The sequence below is a fragment of the Gastrolobium bilobum genome, unplaced genomic scaffold (genome assembly GCF_033153095.1).
Source record: "Gastrolobium bilobum isolate Gb01-03AN ecotype WA unplaced genomic scaffold, APGP_CSIRO_Gbil_v1 utg14708, whole genome shotgun sequence".
NCBI classification, from domain to species: domain Eukaryota; kingdom Viridiplantae; phylum Streptophyta; class Magnoliopsida; order Fabales; family Fabaceae; genus Gastrolobium; species Gastrolobium bilobum.
This window is the reverse complement of record NW_026898255.1, coordinates 76,141-87,547: the sequence shown is the minus strand read 5'-3', so window position 1 is coordinate 87,547 and position 11,407 is coordinate 76,141. Positions and strand designations below refer to the sequence as shown.

The window sequence follows — 11,407 nt, the reverse complement described above, 5'->3', positions numbered from 1 at the left end:
ATCTTTAGATGCAGGGACTGAGGAGCCATTCTGGAATGAAAGCCAACATTATTCATTCATTAACTGGGCGCACCCTAATGACGAGTTGGAGATCCTATATGGCGATGATGACTTGCACGGAGGTTGGAAGTTAGGAGATCCGTTATTTGTGCAACAAGAATTTGGGTCCAAACCAGAATTGCAACATGCTGTGAAGATACATTGTATGAAGGGGCGCAGGACAGCCATAGTTGAAAAAAGCGACGAGTCAAGATTTGTTATGAAGTGTAAAAACCATGCTGACGGTTGTCCCTCAGCAACGCCATCATCATCGTCATCATCATCAAGGCCTACATCATAAACCATGAAAAGCACATCTTATAAATACCACATTAAAAAATAAACAACACAAAATTGCATAAACTCATAAAGACCAACACATCACCTGCAGGTGCATCCTCCATCTCAGCATCGTGGTGGAATGGGATCTCAGGTGGTTCTGGTGCCTTCTTCCACGTCCAGATACCCGCTCTGTTCGGTAGGATCCCACACTGCTTCAGGAGCCTCTCACCAAATATAGCATTCCAGCCTCTGGCGGTCTTCAAGGTCTCTGTTGCCATAGGCACTCCAAATCTATGCAGAATCTTCTGCACTAGAAATGCAAAAGGCAATTCAGCCTTCTTTGACTTGGCTGCCTTCCACATCAGTATGCATATGTAACGCCTCCAGTTCACTTGCTGACTGTGAAGGAGGGCCCACAGGATGACAAAGTCCCCTTCCAGCACCTTTGAGTGATTATGCGGGCGCTGGAAAATAATATGTGTCACCACATAATGAAGAATGCGAGCAGAAACTGACAAGTTGCTCACAGGATAATGAGCAAAATGACCGGGCTCAGCGTCTGCCCTCCTAGTCTCTGTAACAATGGTCTCCCGGTTATAATCACCAAATATATGATGGCTGTCTCCATCATATAGTGCTGCTCCTGTGACACCATCAAAATCGAACCCCAGTAGCTCCGTCCAGATAGGAGCAGTCATGATGATATCAATCCCGCAGACACGGGAAGTCAGCTCGCCTTGCGAGTAGCCAAGGTTCTGGTAGAAGGCTCTTACCATAACCTCCGAGTATGGGCACCGCATCTCCGCCAGGTGAAGTAAATGTGTCTGCTCAAGAAGCGGCACAATGTCAAAACGCTCTAGGTTGAAGAATGCCGAATCCAGTGATTTCGGTTCGCGGATCTTCCGGGTCATGAAAAACTTCACGAACTTCTCGTGTGAAAGTATGTCATCCTCAAACAAATATCCGAACGTCAAGTCCGGAGCCTGACTCGAAGCAGCCTGGGGCTGAGAGGATGACGACCCATCATGACGACTCTTGGTTCTTCTCTCGGAATGGGTCACTGGCAGCTTTGAAACGCGTCGAGAGGTCATTGTGTCACAATATTAAACTGAAAAAATAACCAAAATCAGAAATTAGATACATGTTAGGGTTAGGGTTAGGGTTAGGGTTAGGGTTAGGGTTAGATTCAGGGTTAGGGTTAGGGTTAGGGTAAGCGTATGACATACAAATTGATAAAATAATTCGGACAGAATCAAATGATATAAACGAAAATACAATGAATCAGAACATAAATCATAACATAATTGAAAAAACTGAAAAAAAATGCACCTTTGATCGATTTCAATCGGTAGAAGGCAGAGAGGTTGCAAGGTCCGCGAATGATGATCAGAAACAAGACGAATTGGTGCAAGATTATGCCTGAAATCGCTCAAGAAGACACTCCTCCAGCAGCTCTACTCGGGTACCCCTTTTGTGGGTTTTCGAAATGGGGCTGCTGGGGTATTTTAAAACCCTACCGTCGATGTTTACCCGGGTACACTGCTCCATACCCGGGTAAATAATTCAACCATTTTCCCAGATTCAAGAACTCTACCCGGGTAGACCCCTACATACTCGGGTAGATAAAAATTTTCAAAAATTACCCGGGTAGGTAATGGTGTACCCGGGTAGGCTTCATGGTCAACGGTCAAACAGGGGCAGATTGGTGTTATGTTTGTTGGGGAGGGTAAATTTTCGAAATAGTTTTGAATGAAGGGCAATTTGATAATTAGTTATTGATTAAGGGTCATAAGGGTCAAAAAGCCGAACAACTAGGTATTATGTATTATGTTTTAGACGCTAAGATTATCATTTTAGGCCAAGGAAGTTTGTTACAATTATATTTGACCAATTCAAGAAGTTTCTGCTAGGATATCTTGTTGCTGTTATTGCTCTTATTTATTTTTACTCTGTTGTTATTTGTAATTTAACTTTCGTTAAAATAGGTCATGCTTGTTAATGGAGTCTATTTTAATGTTACTGGTTAGTTTCTTCAAGTTACAAATTTGTATTATCTATTTAAATCCTAAAGTATTGAAATAAAAACCATCATAGTAATTATTCAAAAGGCACCGTGTGCTAGAGAGGTCAAGCTTTGTCAATTAAGCTACCCTTTTATTTGTTCTGTTCTATATTCTTCTTATCAATTCTCTGTCAAGAAAGGTAAAAAGAGCAAAAGTAAGCCCCTCTATGTACCAAAGTTCCTCTTTTCTTTCAAGTTTTGTTAATTTACCAGAGTATTTTTTTAAAAAAAATAAATTAGAAAACATGAATTTTTATATTTGCCAATGAACAAGTTTATTCATAGCGCGATGGATAACTAGATATGAATAAATATGTGATAACATTAGAGCTGTTAAAACGGATCAGCTCGGTCCATTAGACTCTAGCCCATGTGGATTAGAGCCAAAACACCCACAAGATTAAATGACCCTCAATAATAAATGCCCATCTGCATGGGCCAAAGCCATATGGGCTAGGGTCAACCCGCTGGCCATTCAAAAATGTAATATTTATTTTTTTTTGTTAAAAAATTGGCTTAATACAATTTGGGCAGAATTGTATATAGTTTGTTACAGTTCTTTCAATTTGTCAGAATTGTCTAGTAATGCTACAAAAGCTCAATACAGCCATGATCAGTTTACAGAAACTCAGTACCCTTCTGTAGGAAGCCATGACCAGTTTCTGCCAGAGTTGTCTACTGAATTACCTAAAGCTCATTACCCCTTCTGCTAGAAGCCATGACCAATATTTGCCACAACAGTTAGTGCAACAAAAACTGAATACTCTTTAACTAGAAGCCATGATCAGAATTTATTCTGAGGTAATTCTTCCTATCTACATAATTTATGTACTCAGCTGCAGAAGCTACAAGTAAGTTGGAAGAAAGTTTGGAGTGTTGAATTGAGCAAGGTTGCTCCACTGGACTCACTAAAGAGTGTCTGCAGCCAATGACTTGAAGTTGCATAAAGCTGATAAGAGTTAAATACACTTGCATCCGGAATCCACCTATGGTAATACAAATTCAATATGTTAATAGAAATTTACATATATAAATTTCAACATCAACATCAACATCAACATCAACATCAACATATATAAAGTAAGATAAAAAAATAAATGATGAAATTAACGTTGAGGTTCAATCTCTATGAAAAGGGAAACATGTGCACTACAAATTAAGTTGTGATAATGTCAGAACCAACCTGCTCTGGTCACTGCACATCAGGCAAACATATCTATTGGGAGCTCTATATATTCGGAAGAAGATTGCAGTCTGTTCTGTGAGATCCTCTGAAGCTAAAGCTAACAAACCAAATGGTCCTATTCAGCCACTTCTTGATGCATTTTCTTGGCTACAGAGTAGTTGGGGATCAACTCCACTGGGATCGAGCAACTCAGCAATTTATAGTTCAGGAAGCTCAAACAACACTTCTACATCAACCTTTAAAGTTCAAATTTAAAAATAATCACCATGATGCTGTACTAAATTTCTCTGAAAATCCATCTAGAAAATCTAAGAAAACACAGCACTATGGGAAGACATACCTGTGATGCAGTGATACCTGAGACTCCAATAATTGATCCACCAAAGAGTTTCTCTCCTGTTAAACTGATTTGCTTGTCACGTAGTTTTTCTACCTCTTCAATTGGCCACTGCATCAATCGCTTGCCACTTTTATCAAGCCAAACTTGCCTTGGAATTGACTACATTGCCAAACAACAACTATATTTATCAGTATGATACATTTCCTCATTGACCACATCTTAAAAATCTAGACCTTATGATATGAATATTGCCTTGAAAACAATTAAGGCAGCTGAAAAAACTAAAAGAAAAAGTCCAACATGGAACTAAAATACCTGTAGACCAGCCCATCCTTTCTCAATATCATCTTGTGTGGAGTCAGACTCATTCACCCATGCACACAATATCCTCCTGTTCTTGGCATAGTCAAAAAATGACTTGGAAGCATAATATTTACCATATTCGTACCTTAAGTCCGAACTAGTTCCTGTGAATTTAATATCAGGAATAAAGTTTCCCTCATTAGAGACATATTTACATGAGTACAGTACTTTTTGGGTCTTCAACAAAAATTACGGGGCTCATTATAATCCCTTACAAAAAAAGTAGTGGTCCCTCTAAAATTCAAAATAGACCTAGTTAGTCTAAATCGTAATCCCTCTGAAATTCAAAGAAGACCCACGTTAGTCCCTCAAAAGAACTAATATGCGTCTATTTTGAATTTCAGAAGGATCACGAGTCGACTTTTTTTTTCCTAAGAGATTAAGTTGGGAACCGTAATATTTGTTGAGGACCCAAAAGTAACTTTATTCTATTTACATATACAAATTCTGACAATCTCAATATTTTGAGTCGAAATTTGTTTCCCATTGAAGAAATATAAAGATACATTATAAGATTAAAATAAAACATATAAAAATGAATATTCAATTATTTTGCTAAAAGGTAATTTCAGTAATAATCTATTTCTATCATAACTCACACCACTTCATGCATATCTCTACACAAAAATATCATCATCAGGCAAATCTAAAGCAGCAATACAGTCAAAGCAATTGGAATCTCTGAAAGTTTCTCTTGATAACAGAAAGTAACCTAAGGCTCAAGCACAATCCAATTGGTATCACTCAAAAACAAAGTCACTCACCAAATCAATCCATCAGACAAAAACCTTCTTATTAGGCTAAAATGAAGATAAAGCCTACTTCATATCCATTTTTTTGTCTTCTGCAGTTGAAATTCAATATACAAACCATAATATCAAAAAAATAAAAATAAAAATAGACAGTGACACGGATCTCTTTAATCAGTCTCTCAAAAGTTAAACAACAGTAAAGTAAAGATCATCTTTATCTTCTCTAAACATGTACCTGCTTCAATGCAACAGCTAAACCAGTAATAGTGATTACGAGGGCCACCTTGCAGTCCCTAAATTTTTTGCTTAAAAAATCTTACTTCTCCAGTTCTGATCCCAACAGCAGCAGGCTAGCTTCCAATCAGAGACAAACAGAGTAAGAGATTGAAACATCAGTTTACGACTCACTGATTCTTTATCAAAGCACAGAGCACACCCAGTAAAGAAAAACATGGTGAAGAGTCATCTAACCTTGAATAAGTAATGGTCAAGGTGCTGCTGCAGCTCAGTGAAAGCTTCTCGGACCCATCTCTACTAGGGTGCAAAGTCGAGGTTCTGAGAAGCGATGGTGTTCAACTCATCGCTGACACAAATTGTTGAAGAGGGTTTGTTGAATTTGGGTGAAATGGGTATTAGATAATTGAGTGGGTGCGAGTTCGAGAGGCTCTGTGATTGGAATCCGAGTATCACAGAAGGGTGATGCTGAATCTACCAGAACACGACAAAACTAGGGTTTGACAGAAGGAGAACAACAATTTTTCTGAGAAAATTATGTAGTGTGATGGAAAATGAGTTGAATGATTTCGATCCACGGGCCAGCCTAACCTAACCCAATAAATGGAAGGGCCTTATAGGTTAGGGCTAAGATGGCCCTACCACACAAAGGGCTGAAAAATTAACAGGGCTTTGACAAGGCTGAATGGGCCAGCCCTAGGGCTGTGGCCTTTTTTGATAGGTCTAGTTACCAATAATTCCCACAAGAACAAATACCCTCACTGAAATGGTGAAAGCCGTGACAATCTCTCAAGATTATCAACCTTCCAACAATCTTGGATATGTGCTTGATGACATTATGACAGTCTTGACAAACACGCAAGTTTATCATGACACGAATTGGTCTGCTAGCTGGTATATTCAGAATTCCAAACGCTACAGCTAATTTCTCACTGTGATACCTGATTGCATACTCCTTCTCTTCCTCTTCCACATCATGCAAAACTAATTTCGTTGAAGAAACATACCCTTCACACTTCATTTTTACATCTAGCTCTTCTAAGAAGGCATATATTCTATCTTTTTCAGGGTGGAAACAATCTCCAACCATGAATGTATGAATCTTATGTTGTACCTCAACTTAACTATACCCAGTTACTTTTTGAATACCAACATTCCTCATTTGTAATCTCATCTTACTAGCATCAACCCATCTGCCTGAAGCTGCATATAGATTTGAAAGAAGGACATACATTCCCGGCTTATGAGGATGCAACTTAAAAACCATCTCAGCAGCCTTCTCACCAACTTCAATATTGCCATGAATCCGGCTTGCACCTAGTAGGGCTCCCCAAGTTGCAACATCTGGCTCAAAAGGCAATGATTCTCATTAAGTTTTGTGCTTCTTCCAAGCGGCCAGCTCTGGCAAGAAGATCAATCACACAATTATAATGTATTCAAGTTGGTGTTACACCGTAATCCTTTTCCATGGAATAAAAATATTCAGTTCCACTGTCTATCAAGCTAGTGTGACTACAAGCAGACAGAACACTACCCTAAAACACGATTTAAAGAAGAATCAGCAAAATGTTATTACATGTAGGATAGGGTCAAAAGGTATACGACTGAATTATAAATAAAACAATGTTAACGCAATCTCTTCAGTTTATTTCCCAATGATTGATGTTAATTATCAGATTCATTTACAAGAAAAAGTGGAAAGCACCTAAGCAACCATTAGCTAAATTGCATCCACGAAAAGAAATTTTGCTGCTACACATAGATTACTGTAAAAATGAAGATACCATAAAGGAGGAAAAGAAAGAGTGACTCATATCTTGTCAATGCAGGGTCCACCTATTTGACAACTCTTGACATAAATAAAGTCAAGTGGTTCAATAAAACAAGTGAGATTATACTAAGCAAATGAACTTCGTGTCTACATTCACACAAGAAGTATTTCTAATAGAATTTGCCCATCCATGTTGATGATATTGACAAGAAAGACGAAGTTGGAGAGACGGATATCAGGCAAGAAGTTGCAGACTAAGGCAAATGATGGAAGACACAAAAGCCCAAAAATATTATGGTATATTTCTCTTTTTCTCTAACTATGTCTGCTTTCCTGTGTAACATATTTTCAAAGCACATAGAATTGTGAATGATTCATTACAAAGCACAAAATGTCACACAAATATGGGGGTATCTTGCTACGAAATCCAACAAATTTTAAATAAAATGTTATCTTTCATACATAGGTTAATGGAACCTCTAGCTCATTCATGTTAGTAACATACATATTTGTAACAATCCATCACAATCACTTAGGTAAATAACATTCTTAACAACATATATTACAGCGTTGTCAATTTCTTTATAAACAAATGACAGCAAGAATTGAAGTACCAAGATGAAAATACCAAGATAGCAGGAAAATAATAAGACGGGATTCAGAGGCTCCATATAGTGCCAATATACTCCAGTAGCAACAAGGCATTTCCATAGAAGATAATTTGACCATATTAATCAAGAACAGTTCAGTCAAAGTAAATAGGCTATGTCTAGAACAAAATAAAATTAGTAAAATACGAGATATGATTGATGACAGTGGTTTACACTTGCATACAACGAGCTAAGGGAGTCGAAATTCATGCTAAAGGCAAGCTCTATATAAAATCTAAATGCGTATGAAATGATTAAAATATATACCACAGTATACTCATTAGGTTTAACACCTGCTGTCTTCATTGACTCAAATACCGTTAAAGCCTGTCTGCCAAATCCATGCCTAGCATAACCTGAAATCATTGTGCTCCAAGAGACAACGTCTTTCTCCTCTATTCCTTCAAACACATCATTAGCTTCACCTATATTGTCACACTTAAAATACATTCCAAGAAGTGCACTCCCCACGAAACACCTAGTCTCATATCTCGTCTTCACCACCTGCCCATGAACTTGTTTACCTAACTCCAAAGCAGCAATATCAGCACATGTGCTCAAAGCCAATCTAAAGGCATCCTTATCTAAACTTACTCCATCTCGTTTCATCTCTACAAACATGTTCAAAGCCTCTTCATAGAGACTGTTCTGAGCATAACAAGCCATAATAGCCGCCCAAGATAGACAATCACGTTGCGGAATCATATCAAACAATTTCCTAGCTTGAGCTATATCGTCATTCTGACCATAGCCTCTAATCATCAAACTGTATGAAATCTCATCCTTTGTAGGCATTTCATCAAAAAAAATTCTTGCTTCATCCAACATTCCACTCTGCGCATATCCAGATACCATTGCTTGCCACGTGATCACATCTCGTATTGGAGATTTGTCACACAATCTCCTAGCTTTTGACATATTTCCATCCTGGGCATAACTTGAAATCATGTTGTTCCAAGACACAACATCTTTCTCCTCTATTCCTTCAAACACATCATTAGCTTCATCTATGCTGCCACACTTATAATACATTCCAAGAAGAACATTCCCCACGAAACACCCAGTCTCATATCCCGTCTTCACCACTTGCCCATGGACTTTTTTACCTAACTCCAAAGCAGCAATATCAGCACATGTGCTCAAAGCACAACTAAAGGCGGCCCTATTTAAACTTTGTCCATCTCGTTTCATCTCCGCAAACATGTTCAAATTATGAGCATAAACAGCAATAATAGCCGCCCAAGATACACAATCACGTTGCGGCATCGTATCAAACAATTTCCTAGCTTGAGCTATATCACCATTCTGATCATAGCCTATAATCATGGTATTCCATGAACTTATATTACGGCAAGGCTTTGCCTCAAACAATTCCCTTGCCGTGTCCATTTTCTTGTGTTGCACATAACCGGTAATCATCGCACTGTATGAAATCTCATCCTTTTCAGGCATTTCATCAAAAAAAAAATTCTTGCTTCATCCAATATTTCGTTCTTCACATATCCAGACACCATTGCATTCCACGTGATCACATTCTGTCTAGGAGATTTGTCAAACAATCTCCTTGCTTCTGACATATTTCCATCCTGGGCATAACCTGAAATCATTGTGTTCCAAGAAAATTCATCCCTAACAGGCATTTGGTCAAAAAGCTGCCTAGCATCACCCAACATCTTCCTCTTCACATATCCACCCATCAAACAATTCCAAGAAATCAAATTCCAGTCTGATTTTGACTTAAACAACTGACAAGCCTCCTCAATTCTCCCATTCTGAACATATGCTGCAAGAAGCCCATTCCAGGAGATGGAATCCTTACCAGGCATCCTATCAAAAATCTTCCTTGCCTCATCACCATACCCATACTTAGCATACCCAGATAACATGGCATTCCACGAAAAAACATCCTTTCAGGCATTAATTCAAATAATTTGCGGGCATCCCTAAGTCTGCGGTTCCTAACATATCCACTGAGGGCATTCCATGAAACAACGTTCTTTTCAGGCATTTTGTCAAACAGGTCCCTTGCAAGGTCAAATTTCCCGTTCCTCATGTACCCAGATATCATGCAGTTGTAAGAGACAGAGCTTCGACAAGGCATGGAATTGAAAACACGCAGAGCGGAGTCGCAGTGGCCATTGCGCATGTGGCTAGAAATGTCTTTGTTCCATTTCACAATGTCCGGCGGGTCTTTGTAATTTACTGCTGCTTTTGAGCACCTGGTTCGCCTACTCGTACACAGATACAGCAAGTGTCTCACGATTTAATTTACGCGCATTCTGTTGAACGCCATCGTCCACACATTGACGACAGAAGCCCTCGCTACTCATGTGCTACCTTCAGCATCAACTAATTCGGCTAGTCTAGTATTAACTAGGTATTATGTATTATGTTTTAGGCTGTGTTTGGTTGGTTTTTTTTTTTTTTACAAAAGAAGTTGCTTTTTTATTTAAAAAAAACATTGTATATTTTTTTGATCATTTTATGCATTTCGATATGAATTTTTAAAAAATAGAATTTAAAAAAGAATATGAAGATAGTGCTTGTTTTAGAAGTCAGATTTTCGTACTTACAAAATAAGCATAAGTCAAAATTTAAATAATTTTTTGAAAATTTAAATTTATCCAAACTCCACTCCATCTATCCATCACATTACCATCACTATTATCACTCACATATCCTTCTGAGTAATTTCATATATAAAAAATATTTTTTTATGTATTCCATCCAAATATAAAATAGTTTTGAGTTTTAAAAAAAATCATTCTAAAAAAAAAATCATAAAAAATTATTTTTTGAAAAATTCACCCAAAGGAGCTCTTAGATTATCTTTAGGCCAAGAAAGTTTGTTACAGTTATATTTGACCAAGGAAGTATGTTACAATTATATTTGACCAAGTCAAGGAGTTGCTGCTAGCCGCTAGGATATCTCTTTGTGGTTATTGCTGTTTTGATTATTATTATTAATTTTTTTTTTGTTGCGGTTTTGTTATTTGAAATATAACTTTGCTGAAAAATAGGTTATGCGGGCTTGGGAGCCTATTTTAGTTTTGGAAATGGATTCTCTAATGTGAGAAAAAATATAACATGGTCATGTGAGAAGATCACAACCATACAAAGTTAAATCAATGATTATGATTTTGTAACTACTTATTTTACTATTTTTTCTCTCTCCTCTTTTATTATCATTGATCCATCTTTGTATGGTTATGATTTCCCACTTGGTTAGTTTCTTCAAGTTACTAGTTTGTATTATGGGAAAGGTATTTTTCCAGTGACTGGAGATAAAGTTATCTCCAGTGAACTCAAAATAACGTCGTTTGAAGGTTATAAAATTAAAAAATTATAATGATAAAGATTAATATAACCCTGCAATATATTATAATTACAAAAATACCTTAATTTTTGTCCCAAAACGATGTCGTTTTGAGTTCACTGGAGATAACTTTATCTCCGGTAACTGGAGAAAATTTTATCTCCGGTAACTGGAGAAATTCTTTACTCTTATATTATTTATTTAAATTTTGAAGCATTGAAATAAAAATTATCAGAATAATTATTCAAAAGGCGCTGCGTTTCAAAGAAGTCAAATTTCCTCAATTAAACTACTATTTTATTTATTTTGTTTTATTTGTTTTGTCAATTCTTTGCCAACGTATGTAAAAAGAGCCGAACTAAACCCCTGGATGTATCAAAGTACTAGAGAATTTATGGCGGTCTGGGACCAT

General features: G+C 37.3%; 2 pseudogenes; both read right to left on the bottom strand.

Moving 5' to 3' along the window:
* Positions 1 to 3,666: 3,666 nt before the first annotated feature.
* Positions 3,667 to 4,474, bottom strand: LOC133314243 (beta-fructofuranosidase, insoluble isoenzyme CWINV1-like; annotated as a pseudogene).
* A 1,446-nt stretch (positions 4,475 to 5,920) lies between these two features.
* Positions 5,921 to 9,996, bottom strand: LOC133314264 (pentatricopeptide repeat-containing protein At4g02750-like; annotated as a pseudogene).
* Positions 9,997 to 11,407: the final 1,411 nt, after the last annotated feature.